General features: G+C 38.8%; 1 protein-coding gene across 1 annotated transcript in view; it reads right to left on the reverse strand.

Moving 5' to 3' along the window:
* The window catches only part of LOC107570536 (CUB and sushi domain-containing protein 3-like), a gene marked incomplete at both ends in the record, with an annotated part of 308,112 nt that overhangs the window by 272,267 nt on the left and 20,650 nt on the right, over window positions 1-15,195 (reverse strand).

Raw genomic sequence — 15,195 nt, forward strand, 5'->3', positions numbered from 1 at the left:
AAATAATAAAAAAATCTTACTGAAGTCAAACCTTTGAGCAGTAGTGTAAGTATTTTATTTGATTTTATTCAATCATACATGTATTTCAGCATAGGGAGATTTCTCAGTGTTGAGTCAGTGTTTACAAGAATGTAAACAAGTTTTTCCTTGTAATTCATAGTAAACAAAATTATTCTTGGCACTATTACCATGCCACACTGACAAGCCAAGGGCTACAAGAGCAAAAGCACAACATTTTATCTGAATTATTTGTTATTTAATCAGCAATTCATGCTTTATGTTCTGGTTGGATCCAAACCAAGGGCAGAACGGTAGCACTTAGAAATTAATGTGGCTCAGGGACTAGTTTGGGAAATAAAGAGAGAGGTACATTGATTGTACTGTTACACACAGCTTGGCATCAGACACCTTGCTAGTGGGAGGCCATGAATTCACTGCTGGCTTTTAGAAGATTTAGACAATTTAGACAAATTCTAACAACAGAGGCCTATTTAAGTTTTCATGCTGTTGTTTATAGACCTTAAACTGGACTTCTTATTGTGTGTTTATTTCTGAAGACCCAACAAGCATTGCAATGGAAACCAGAGTGTACTGACCACAGCGAATATAATGCCATTTTTCCTGCTGATTTTATGAATTACTATTGATTATGCCAAGAAAAGTAAAACATAGAGGATTTATCGAGCAAGATTAATTACTCCATTACATCAAACAATACAGCAAGAACATTAACCACATAAAAGAAAACAAAATGTATAGACTTATAAAAAAGGCTCGGACGCAACTGCAACATAAAAATACAAAGGCATAAAAAACATTTGCCCAAGATCTATGTTGAGATTTCATCCTTTAGTCACAACAACCACTTTCTAATCGTGTTTACTTGAACAAATACTCATAATAATATTTTACAAAAGACTGTTCCATTGTACAATATGTTATGCCAGAATATGCCACATAACTGTTTTCCCAGAGGCTTTGGTTTTGTTTTCGTACTTTTGTAATTATTTATTAAGTAATCACAAATGCTCAGCAAGTTATGGATTTCTGGCTAACAGTATCGCTCGCAATGATCTCTGGAGTTTCAAACTTGTAAAATATAATCCATAGTGTGGCTAGGGTTTCTTAATGACCGACATAAATAAAATAAAACGCCAATACATCTTTAAATGAACACATTAGATCTCCAGTTTTCTCTAATAATGAGCAACATTATGATTTCGATGCACTGGACTCCTGGAAAAAGATATGCAGCAGAACATAGTCATATCCATGTCCTTACTTATTCACTTGGCAACTCCCCTTATTACATATCCCTAATTACCTCTATCTCAGAGCGAGTGAAACGGGTTGAATTAAATGATGGACACCAACCGAACATGCCTCTCCCTTGTTAAGACAGTGGCCCCTGATCTCAGGATGTTATGGCGGGATAATTTAAAGATCTTAAGGGTGATTGTTGGAGTGTAAATTGCACATTAAGAAGCACAAAAGTATTAGAACATCTCTCTGCATGCAAATCATGTTGATTATAACCTGCTGATGCCCCATTCACATGTAGGAAATGAAAATGTCGGGAACAAGCACCAACCGCCAACACCATGTTAGATGTAAAAAAGCGTCACATTGGAAGGATTAAATAAAAAGGATAAATGTGATAATCTTGTGTCAGCAGAACAGGCATTCAAAGCCCTTGAGGGCTGTCAATTTTGCCATTTAGAGTGGTGATGGATCACTCGTGTTTGTCATTGAGGCCAACGGGAATTTCAGTTAAACGAAAATGAGAGATCCGGTACATCAGCAGAAAAGACAACAAAAACCAGCCAACTGTTCATGCCATGCTTTGTCATTTTAAATGAGTGTCTCTGTACTGGTCACAAGATATGAGAAGGCTGTACACAATATTTTCAAGAAGCATTCCAGTGCATCCTCATTTCCTAATGCGGATGCCATATTGGGATCACGTGATCAGTCGTGTCTTGCAATTCGAGAGAGAAAAAAGAAAAAAAAAAACCTTCACATACAGTACTATGACGTCACATTTGGTACAAATAGTTAATGCTTTACAAATCATGAACTTATATAATATTATTTATTAACTCATAATTATTAGTGGTGCTTGCCAAAGGCAAAGCATCACTATTGTTCTCTTGCATACTACTTATTTTTCCACACAAACATTCTGCACGCTACTCCTCCCGCACCTTTTGTCATAGACCCATGAATGAGGTGTCAAATTGTGCGGCTTATTGAGGAGAGGTGTGCTTTATCTTTTCTAAGCGATCGGGTGTATGATGTTCGCCCGAGGTGTGTGTGGGGGGGGGGGGATTTTGTGACGTCATATCGCCACATCTCCACACCAGAATGTCGTAGAGACTTGGGGGCAGGCTCATTTCACTCGGCTTAGTAAGCAAACAATAAATCATGACATGTCAACTTCATAGCCCTAGCAACCAGTCACAGCACCCTAGCAACCACCCCATAGACATCCATTGAAAAAGGGGAGAGGCATATCTAGAGACAAGTGGGTGGCCTCTTTTGACTCAGACTGGCAAGTAGTCCTTACATATCACCATGGAAACTGTTTAGCCACGCCCTAGCAACCATTTACAGCACCCTAGCAACTGATCCCATAGACTGCCATTATAAAAGGCCCAGAAGGATATCTTTGCAATCACAGTGTCATAGAGGCATGGGGGTGGGCTCATTTTACTCAGGCAACCAATCAGTCTCTCAGAATCATTGTGAAGCTATCAAGCCACAACCTGGCAACCATATAGAGCACCCTAGCGTTTTATAGCTCATAAATTAGGCTAAGAACATGCTAAGAACTCTATAAAACTCCACAGTAACGATCTGTGACAACTATCAACTGCCTAGCAAGCAACACAAGAGTAACCACCCAGAACACTCTAACAACCGACTAGCTATCACCCAGAACACCCTAGCAACGCCCTAGCAACCGCCCAGAACACCCTAACAACCGCCTAGCAATGATCTAACAATCACCCAGAATACCTTAGCAACCACCTAACAACTTCCAAGAAAACCCTAGCAACGCCCTAGCAACCACCCAGAACACTCAAGCAACCGCCTGGCAACACCCTAGCAACCACCCAGGTTACCATAGCAACTGCCTAGCAACCATCCAGGATATCCTAGCAACTGCCTAACAACACCATAGCAACCACCCTGAACAACTTAGCAACCGCGTAGCAACACCCGAGCTCATAACTGTCAACCCTCCAGTTTTCCCCGGGATTCTCACACGATCGACACATACAAATTTCAACCCATTTATCCCCTCAACTTGGCAATCTACAGCCCAGTGATGCTATTGATATGTACAGGTAGTACCGCGGGGAAGGAAACCATGATCACTGGTAGAAATGGGAGAAGACTCAGGTGGTGCTCCAGTGAAAAAAACTAAACATACATGTAAATTGAGATATAGCTTACACTTCAAAAGGCTATTTAATAGATTAAATATGAGCGCTGCAAGTTTCAAAGTCAGATGCTGCACTGCTTTGTTTACTGTGGTTACGGGGTAAACGGCTATATTCCTAGCGAAAAGCATCACCTGCTGACAGACACCTGCTGCTCTTTGTTTAGACCAAAGCAAAAACGACCCTTATTTTTACGAGCTACCACCCAGGATACCTTAGCAACCATCTAGGAACATTATTATTATTATTATTATTATATATATATTTTTTAATAGTGACTGAGCTTTACAAAACATGCCAATAATACTTTAACATCTTAACAAAATATAAATTAAACAATATACCCAAGACAACATAAGGATGAAGGAGCCAGAGTCCAGAGTGCTGGTATGGATCAACGATCCACCAGTCCAAACAGAATGAGTATGTATGGGAAGCGAAACAACCCAAATGTGGGACGAAACGGCGCGGTATTCAAGTGTGCGCTGACCTGTCATAGGCGCGGCTCAATGGACCGAGCGGCGCGACCGACTCGACAGCGCAGAGAGGATGTGTTTACTAGCGCCACCGAACTGACAGCGTGGCGCGGATCAGTTACAAAAGCGCAGCGCGAACATTACTCTTCTTCTTCTTCATCTTCATGTTTTAAGGCAGGTGGAATCCAACGTTAAGGTGCATTACCGCCACCTACTGTGCGAACATTACTCTCCGAATTTTTTTTCCTGCACATAACATAATGAAGATATGTATTAAGTTATTACATTTATTTTGCTAACCTTTCTACTACATGTAAACAGTAGCGGTAATGCACCTTAACGTTGGATTCCACCTGCCTTAAAACATGAAGAAGAAGAAGAGTAATGTTCGCGCTGCGCTTTTGTAACTGATCCGCGCTGCGTTGTCAGCTCGGTGGCGCTAGTAAACACGTCCTCTCTGCGCTGTCGAGTCACTTGAATATCGCGCCGTTTCGTCCCCCATTTGGGTTGTTTGGCTTCCCATAAGCATGAGTGGAAAAGTAAAAAGTCCAAACAAGTACTGTCTGCTGGAGCGATGAAACAAACAGCCATGACAGGGAAAAATGGCAGGAGATCAAGTGGCAAACAAGAACGCATGATGGCCACAGCCACCACACAACAAAATACCTCTGTCCAGGACACAACTGCACCGTCCCCAGCGGCACAAATGTATCACAGTTACTACTTTTTTGGTCCATAATCACATTTAAAAAAAATACTTCTTTATTAAAATAGCAGTGCAAACTGTCTCCCCTTCTTCATATTTGCATTATGCCTAAGCCATCCGACTGAATTCCAGTATGATTTAGCAAAGGTTACAAATCTTCCAGTAATCTTGCTGATAAGTCAGTGAGACACAGACACGCCCCAGGGAGAGTATGGAGATCTCCTCTTAGGAGCAGTGTGAGGTACAGAGTGATGGGGATAACATCTAAGCTTGTTAATGCCCTTCACTGGCCCATCACTATCCTCTCCTCAGTCCTCTTAAAGAGTTTCAGTAAAAGATCACCACTGCCCTTCAAACCGCCACCGTTACCGTCAGATTCAGTGTCAGGTTCACTTAGAAATCGCCTCTAAGGAAGCAACACAGAGCCATCTGGTTTTCCTGTGCAGCTCTCCGAGTGATTCGGATAAAACCAGGTCACATATTGAAATGAATGTATCATTCAAGAAATCTGTACAAATCCATATTTATAGAAAGAACGGCAAGTTCTCCAGTTCTGAATGGCTAAGAAGCACTCAAAAGGGCTATAATGAGAAAGTGCCAGGAACACTATTCTTTCATCTTTTCTAGTGATCTCACAAAGACACCGCAGTGCCAGTATCAGTTCCTTCTCTTCTGTTTTATTAAGAAACTTCCGAAGATGCAAAACATAGAAAATGTTAGCAATGACATATTTTGGGGCATCTCTAACAGCAAGCGTGTAGTCATGTAAAATTAAACAGGGCTTGCAAATTTCAAGAAATCCTGCCAAAGCTATATAGTGCAAGGATGTATTATTTGTGGCAGCGTTATTCATGTGCGCAGTCCCTCTGGCATTTATTTTTTTCTTGCAAGTTTGCTTGAACTGCTTAAACACTTTGAGGATTCAACATAGAAAACCTTAGTGATTTTGAAAGCAAAAAATCTTTTGAGAACAGATTTTTATAGATTTTTCATTAACAGACGCCGTGTGAGAAAAACAAACATCTCATCCCTCCAGTGGAAGAGTCTGTCATCCGGCAGTTTAAGACGAACAGAAAAAAACGTAAAGTCTTCCAGAGGCATATGACCTAAGAGGTCCCGCTGCTGCCCAATGCATTACCATTCCAGTTTGGTTTTAATACAGCCCAAGACTGGTGCCAAAGGGGTGACTTTATTACAATGTGTTGCAACCTCGCCTCAACGCTCTCTTGCTTATAAGTTATTCTCCTTTCAGTGCGGAGAAGCAAGGCACCGATCCACTTATAATCCCTCAGGAATAATAAAATCCTTAAACCCATTTCCATCTGCCAGCAAGCAGCATTGAGTGTGTTGGCCTCGCCGTTCAATTCTGGAAGAGGTATAATGGAGATATTCTCTTTTCATTATCACAATTATGACTGCATGGCTAGAAGGGATGGATTTCTTTGTCTCCTGCTGGACATGGACTCTCAGTCCTGATCAAACAATTTCTCCAAAGGAACCCCCTGGAGAAGGTTCAAATACCTATTTATTGCCAGGACGTTTTTTTTCCCGTTTTTTTTTTTGGCAGCGCTGCCTCCTCTTTGATGGTTTATGGCAAATCTCAGTTGCTTTAATCAGTATAACTGAGAAACCATCAATGTAATTTGTTCCTGCCATCTTAAGATCCTTTTATGTGCTAAAGAGGTTACAGATTCCCTGTGATTATGTCACAAGGTCCAGGGACCTATATGATGTAAGAGGAAAATGGCAGCCAGCATGAGACTAGGTACAAGAGAACAACATAGGGACAGGCCATGCTGTGGTGCTCAGATAGCAGGAGAGAATGGAAAGTCTCCCAACAGCCCCTGCCTGAAACACAGAGATAGTACTTGTTCTCCTGAGGAGGACATGGACTAAATGCATGACTGACTCTCTCATTTTGTTGCATGTATAATACATTCTCCATGTCATAAAACAAGAAGATATATTAAGGAGAAAGTGTGGGGAGGCACAGTCGTAAAAAAGGTTTACGCACTGTGGGCAACCGGGGGAGCAGTTGGAGGAAGTTGGAGGCTGGAACTCAAAGACAGTGAAACACAATGCAGATTCTTAGCATATCTATTGAATGCGAACACATATTGACATTTCAGTTTAAAGGTGCCATAGAATGGAAAACTGTATTTACCTTGGCATAGTTGAATAATAACAGTTCTGTACATGGAAATGACATACCATTAGCCTCAAACACCATTGTTTCCTCCTTCTTATGTAAATCTCGTGCATGCAAAAGACCACTGAAAAATAGGCGAATCAGAACATAACACCAACTGTGACGTTATAGTCCAGATCACTAATAGTTACGCCCCCAACATTTGCAAATACCCGCCCATGTTCTATGCCAGCCACCAGTCGAACCTGCACAGCCGAATCATCAGAAGATCTGCAGGTATTGTGAAGAAACAAGCGAGGATAATAGCGAAAATGGCAGATCATGGAAATAAATGTTATGTTCCAGGCTGTGCAGGGGATGGGTTGGTGTATGTATTCAGAAAGGCATGTAAAACAAATAACGCGAGCCACTAAAGGGATATGGTTAGCTGCTTGCGAACGGTAGCCTGTTACATTACAGTACATAAGATTTCACTTAAAGGGTTAGTTCACAAAAATTTTAATTAGGCTGTGTTTTACTCACCCCCGGGGCATCCTAGGTGTATATGACTTTCTTCTTTCAGACGAATCCAGTCGGAGTTATATTAAAAATTGTCCTGGATATTCCAAGCTCTATCATTGCAGTCAGCGGGTGTTGCAGTGCTTCAGTCCAAAAGAAGTAAAATAAAAAGCGCCCATCCATAAAAAAAGTGTCTCACACCGCTCCAGGGGGTGAACAAATGCCTCCTGTAGCGAATCGATGCAATTTTGTAAGAAAAATACTAAATACTAACCCTTTAACACATAAACAGAGTAAGAAGGGATGACTGAGGATTATGGCAAATGATTTACAGATCCTGAGCACCACTGACAAGCATCTGATCTTGTAAAATGTGTGGTAAGTACTGCTGCTGCAGTTTACATAGAGCACGTGCGATCGCAAATCTCCAAAGTGAAAGTAAAATGATCGTGCATTCGAAAGCAGTTTCAATGCTCCACATATTAATAGCGGCTCCCTAATGCCCGCATTTTATATACAGTATAATTACCCAACGATATAACTGCGAGGGACAGTATTGAAATATATATTTTCCCTGTGTTTCATTCCTGCTGTGTGAGCTACTGAAATAAGCCACACTGTGAAACAGCCAATCAGAGCAGAGCTCAACATTGAGTTGCACTGTGAAACAGCCAATCAGAGCAGAGCTCAACATTATTATTCATGACCCTTCCAAATAAGTTAAAATCAGACCATTTCATTCTAGGGACAAATCCTAGGGTTGTAAATGGATGTTTTGCCCTTACCTAAGCCACATACCTTCTATGTAGATATCAGAGAACAATTTTAAATATTGTATCAATGCATTCTATGGCACCTTTAAGAGAGTGAGAACAATATAACCTCCGGTGCATCTGCTATTTATAAAACACTTATTAAACATTAACGGAAGGCTTAATATTATTTAAAGATTTATTTATTTATTTATAGTTTGCTTCTAAATAAATGACTAATTATAATTAGATTTATTTATAAAATTAAGATTGACGTTAAAGTTAAAATGAATATACATATACATATACACATATACCTATATATACATATACACATATATATGTATAAAATCATTTATAATATCAGGTGACATGCACAGTGGTTGTTATATATATACAGTGGGGCAAAAATACATATATAACAACCACTGTGCATGTCTCCTGATATTATAAATGATACATACAGACGTGTCCTACATTCATGTGTATTCTAAACTTTCATGCTCCAGAAAAAAAAAATCGTAATGCCAGAGGACATTAAAGAGGAAAGGAGGATTTTTGCACTTCTTCCTTTCTTTGATCTAGTTCCTCTGCCTCGTGCACATGCTGGAGCTGCATGTCAAATCTGCTGGGGAACAAGGCGGTGTCAGTCAGCGGCCAGTCAGATGGAACCGGAGGAGACGGGTGTAAGCTGTCCCACAAGATACCCGTGCTTTGATAACCCTGCAGGAGCAGCTCTGCATGTGTGTGTTGAGAATGCGTCTACTCTCTTTCACCGTGTGTGTTAAACGATCCATACAAATGGTGTGATTGTGAACATGTGCTTTTGTGTTAGTCCTCAAGTGCACTAAGAGGATGTTTAGTGTTCGTGTGTTTGGCCGATGAATTTGCCGAAAAACTCCTAAGAGGAGAGCTGTATCTGACAAATCATCCTTCTGAGGACATACTCAGATTAAATGCACTCCAAGTCAAAGGATTTTAAACTTTTGATGCCAAGGACCCCAACATAAGATGATCATGATAAAGACAACATATTGTTTCTAAACATAAACCATTTGTTTTCATATTGTTTCTGTACAAATATTGCACCATAAAACTATATTGCAAAATACTACGCAGTAAAAAAATATTATACCTAAAGAAAAATATTATCGAACTAAAATACTTTGCATTATGTTGACAACTCATATTTCAAACAAACAGACAAGTACGATTTTTTTTGGGGAGTCAGCCATTGGTTTTATGGTTGAAAGTTGTTGTCTCTTATGCTCACCAAGACTGCATTTATTTGATCAAAAGTACAGTAAAAACAGTGATATTGTGAAATATTATTAATATTTTAAATAATTGTTTTGTATTTCAATATATTTTAAAATGTAATTCATTACAGTGATGGTAAAGCTGAATTTACCGTAGCCATTATTCCAGTCTTCAGTGTCACATGATCGTTCAAAAATTATTCTAATATGCTGATTTGCTGCTTGAGAAACATTTGTTATTATTATTATTATTATTATAAATATCAGTTTTGGAAAACAAAGTTGTTCTGTTTAATATATTTCTAAGTATTATATGATGAATAGCAAGTTGAAACAAGCAGTATTTATTTGAAATATAATTTTTTGTAACAATGTAAAAGTATTTACTGTCGCTTTTGATCAACCTAACATATCCTTGCTGTATAAAATGTATTAATTTCTTTCAAAAAAAGAAAAAAAAAACTGCCCCAAAACTTTTGAACAGATTTGTTGCTTATTTCTTAGTTAAAAAGAGTGCTATCAATAGAATAAAATAATCACAATTAATTGCATGATTTCCAACCAATCTTTAGAAAGTTGAATCAAACAATAATATGAAATTTGGTAAATGGAATTACATGCAATATTTAATAAATGCCTTGATTTAACACTTTAACAGGCCTAAAAAATACTTTTCAGAAAGTCAAGCACCCTCTTGTGGTCCACTGTCCCGACCTCCAACTAAAAAAAAACCTGCATTATTTAATGACTTTGAAGATACATATATTATAGTAACAAATATTAATAAATGATTATTAATAGTGATTACGATTAATCAGAATACATTTCTATTCATTCATTTAATTAGACAGTCCTGACCTTCTTTTAAGTGAAAGGAAAGTCAGACAGAAAGCACCTAGTATCAAAAGAAATCACGTCGCTGGTCTTGGTATGGAGTGGTGCTGACGGATGTGCCTTTCATCTACACGTGGACACAAACACAACCATATGGGGGAAGTGGCTGGGATCTTCTTTACAAAGGCTATGAATGCATCCCTCTACACATACTCCGCCACTCTCAAGGTCATTCCCTCAGCTGGGCCATCAATCAAAGCAATGCCTCTGCCACAGCCACTGCAATCCCATTGTCGTGCATGCCCACCACTAAAGTGGATGCTGGCAAGCCTTCTGCAGTGAGTGGAGAGCCGGGGACATCTGAGCCTGAGTGCTACAACCAGAGATTTGAATTTGAATATATCAGAGAAGTAGAAACACATCGGATAGCACAAGGCTTGCAGACTCACATTGTTCAGACCTGGCTGTGGTAAGTGCACACTTGCAGCTTTCTGTATGGCAGCTACTCTGTTTTAATTAATCCTGTCTGAACCCGCATCTGCACGTATCAGTAGCCTGGCAATGTCTGCTAATCATTCCAGCACGGTGTACTGAAATGTCTATGCTGAAGTCTACAGCATGAAAATAGGAGCCGGGAGAAACGTATAGTATAGAAGCATCATATCATGATGGAGGTGAGACAGCAGCCTGTATCACAATAAGTCCCTGTAGAATAACTGTAAATGCATCAGAGCCAGCAACAGCAAAAGCTAACAGAGAAAAAGAAAAGGTGAGAGAGATCCTACCAGTGGTTCTCAACCTTTTTGACTCGAAGACCCCTGTTGTCCAACACAATATTTGAAGCCCCCCACTTCCCCTACAACATATAAGTCTACAATATTTGTTTTCATATTTCTTCTGTAATTATGACAAAGCTGCTTGTTTTCAAACTTTTTTATTAACAGAAACAGGGAGTGTTGACATTAAATTAATGAAACAATTCATTTAGTCATTCTTGGCATTTTAAGAACAGTATGTTCTTTAATAAAAACATGATTGAGAGGGAAAAATATATTATTTCAGTTTAGATCTTGATTTTATGCTTAAGTATCTTTATTTAGATTAAGATAAAACAACAAATTAAACCAGAGGTGTCAATAGATTCTGCAATTTAATGTGAATAAATTGTAACCAATGTCATATGTGTGTAGTAAATATTTAGCATGCATTCAATTTGGTTTTAATAAAAGTATTTAATAAAAGTATTTTTTCCCTCGAACTGTATCAAAACAGAAAATACACATTGAATGCAAATGATGAACGCAAAGCAATTCTGCAATAATAAAAAAAATTAACAAAGATGTTTTTGCTGTTTGCCAGTCTTCTAAAAAATGTATAAAAGTGTGCTTTGAGCTTTGATAAAAATACCACCATGCAATGAGTTCAAATTCATCTACTTTTGTTAAAAATCTAAATGTGATGTTTTAAAAAATTACACAATTATGTCAACTTCAGTGAATGTGCTTTAGAAAAAAAAAAAAAAAATTTTGTACTGCAGTCAATTTTTCGTACTGGTATACCGCAGAGACCTAGTCTGCATGTGCACAAAATCCTTGAATGGATTCTGTCGAGGAACAATAACATGCTGCCACCACAATGGCTGACAAAGCCTCTCTGTGGGTTTAGAAAAACATACGGTATAACACCACACTAATGACAGACAAAGACACACATACATACACCTACTTACCCACACCAACCACATTCAGATTATGACTGACTGGGATTCACATCACAGTCTTCCCGAGAGTTAGGACAGATGTTAACCTGACACAGACTCACAGCATATGCAGCCTTGTGGCGCAGCTCTGCATGGGGCCTCACAGCACCGCTCTGACTGTTCTAAACCAAACTAAATAAAGCAAACCTGCACACACTGCACACAGGTGCTGTTCAATTATTAACTGCAAATCACTGCTATCACATTACTTTGATGTCATTATTAGGTAATGTGGATCAGATAGGAAATGTTAATCAGATAATAACCTCATATTATTCAGATTGGCCATTATGGCAAACAGCCAAGGAACAAGCCACCACAATGGCTGACAAAGCCTCTCTGTGGGTTTAGAAAAACATACGGTATAACACCACACTAATGACAGACAAAGACACACATACATACACCTACTTACCCACACCAACCACATTCAGATTATGACTGACTGGGATTCACATCACAGTCTTCCCGAGAGTTAGGACAGATGTTAACCTGACACAGACTCACAGCATATGCAGCCTTGTGGCGCAGCTCTGCATGGGGCCTCACAGCACCGCTCTGACTGTTCTAAACCAAACTAAATAAAGCAAACCTGCACACACCCTGCCGCTATGACAACCAGAGTCAGGTGCTGTTCAATTATTAACTGCAAATCACTGCTATCACATTACTTTGATGTCATTATTAGGTAATGTGGATCAGATAGGAAATGTTAATCAGATAATAACCTCATATTATTCAGATTGGCCATTATGGCAAACAGCCAAGGAACAATAATGTGCAAATAACAGGTACTTTGCAGTGTTTTGAATGCACCTTAGGGGTATGTTTGAGATTCATTTACATACCCTTATGCCTTTTTGAAGCAGTGTGACGTTCCATCTTCCATGGAACATAAAAGAAGATATCAAAGAATGCTTTAACTGTTTGGACCTCATTGACTTTTAGTGTACACACAAACACAGAGACATTTTTCAAAATATATTTTTTATGTGTTCCACAGAAGAAAGTTGAAAAGCAAAGCTGAATTTTCAGCAGCCATTACTCCAGATTTCAATGTCCCATAATCCTTCAGAAAACATTCTATGCCGATTTGCTGCTCAAATATCAGTTTATCATGGTTTTCACTAAAAAATTAAGCAGCAAATACTTTTTTCAACATTGATAATACTGAGAGGAAGTATTGCTAATGTAACCTCATGAACTCATATTCCCCCATGCTGAAAAAAAGGGGTATCATTGATGCTCAAGGCATGTCATCTTTTGTGTTATTATATCTTGCAGGAGCTGACAGCCCCTCAGCTTTGTAATTGTTATTGATGGTGTGGCAATGCTACCATTTTTTTTGTCTGCACACCAAGAAGCCTGTACTCTGCCACGTTCCCCAACAAGGTCATCCCTCCAATCCATTGCATTAACAGCGGGTGCCAAGCAGCCTGCAAATGGAACAGAACTCTTTGAAGTCACTTCCTTAAAGCGACGTGTCACGTGTCACCTCAAACACATAATAGAGCTTTTATTTTTATTTAGTATTTTTTTACCACCACCACTACAATCTATTTAATGGGATAATTCACACAAATCATCATTTACTCATCTCAGTCCAAACATGTTTGACACAAAAGGTGAAATTTTGAAGAATCTGTTTTCCTTGCACTTACAATGAATAGGGATTGTGACTTTCAAGCTTCAAAATGGACACAAAAACCATAAAAATCACAAAGCCTGAATCTATGACCTGTGCTCTAGATTCCAAGTCATTCAATAGTTTTGTGCAAAGAACGGACCTAAACTGAAGTCATTATTCACTGATAAACTTTCCCTCCAGTGAGCAGTTAAAGTCAAAACAAAATGTACAATTCTGACAATTCTGTCATTTACTCACCCTCATGTCATTCCAAACCTGAGAGGTTTCTGTCCCACCACTGAAATCTGTTCATATAAAGCAATCGTATCTCTTCGGAAGACTTGGATTAAACCACTCGATTCATATATGAATTCATTTTACAGTGCATTTATGCTTTGGTTATCTAGACTTTCAATGGAGTGACAGAAACCTCTCAGGATTCATTAAAAATATCTTAATTTGTGTTTTGAATCTTTGAGTCTTAAGGGTTTGGAACAACATAACAGTGAGTATATGAGGACAGAATTTACATTTTTGGGCGAACTTCCCCTCCTTGAAACAACATCTCTTGTCTGATGATGTGTGCACCGGTGCAAAGGCGAGACAATAATACAGTTAATTCTGAGAAGCCAATTCAGGCTAGTTTTGTGAACCAGAGTAACTGATTCATTAAAAAGATCAAAACTCAAAAGAATGATTCATTCATGAATTTGACAGTGCTACTTATCTTAAGAAGGCGGATGTCAACACTTACAGGTATAATGCAAGCATTTTCAGTAATAACTTAAATTTCAATCTATTAATTCACACAAACCTATCATGTCACTTTAGAAGCTGGGAATACAATAAAATGGACCTCCTTTTTGAATCTTTAAAGATGTTCTGCTCAAAATTCTTCATCACTTTTTCTTTTCTATAAAAAAATTTAATTTATATGGGTTAGGAACAGCATGTGAATAACTAAATAAAAATAGAAATAAAAATCTTCTTGGGTTGAATTATTCCGTTAAGAGAAGCAAGCCAAATCCAGCACAAACATACGCACACAGCTCCAACTCCCTCCCAGTGATTAAAATGTCAGAGCAGAGGCAAAGCCAAGCTGCTGCAGGAATATTTAAACTACACTGACTTCCATTTTTAAGACCTGAGCTAAGGGGATGGAAAGTCTATGAACACTTGGCGCAAACTCTTTGATGCATCTGCACTGAAATAATCTCACACGAATGTGACACACTCATTTTAGAAAACTTCCGCTGAGGCCCTGCAGAACTTGCAGTCAGGGCTCTTCGAGTATAATCCACAGCTTAATCTGGAGAGTGTTGATGAACGCGGAAAGAGCAGCGGTGGATGCACAATGACTCGTGTACATTGAGCACTGCAGTTTCTCTTCCCTGCTGCAGAGAGCAGGGGAGAGTAGTCAAGATTCAAGAGGTAAATTATGTGGGAAGTTATAGTATATACTGCCAGATCTTGCCAGGATGGTAATGAGACGGGATAAAGTATCAGAAAAATTGTATAACCTGTCCAGCTGTCAAGCATTTTCTACAGCACAAATGTAAGCTGACTGGAGCAGAACCAGCTGGCATACTTACTTTACATAGTACACAAAAAAACAAGCAATTAAAATTGTGACCTTGAAGTATATTGCAATTTTATATAGATATTATATACAGAGGAGTATTACATATA

Source organism: Sinocyclocheilus grahami, unplaced genomic scaffold, assembly GCF_001515645.1.
Source record: "Sinocyclocheilus grahami isolate Dianchi unplaced genomic scaffold, SAMN03320097.WGS_v1.1 scaffold1471.1, whole genome shotgun sequence".
Classification (NCBI taxonomy): domain Eukaryota; kingdom Metazoa; phylum Chordata; class Actinopteri; order Cypriniformes; family Cyprinidae; genus Sinocyclocheilus; species Sinocyclocheilus grahami.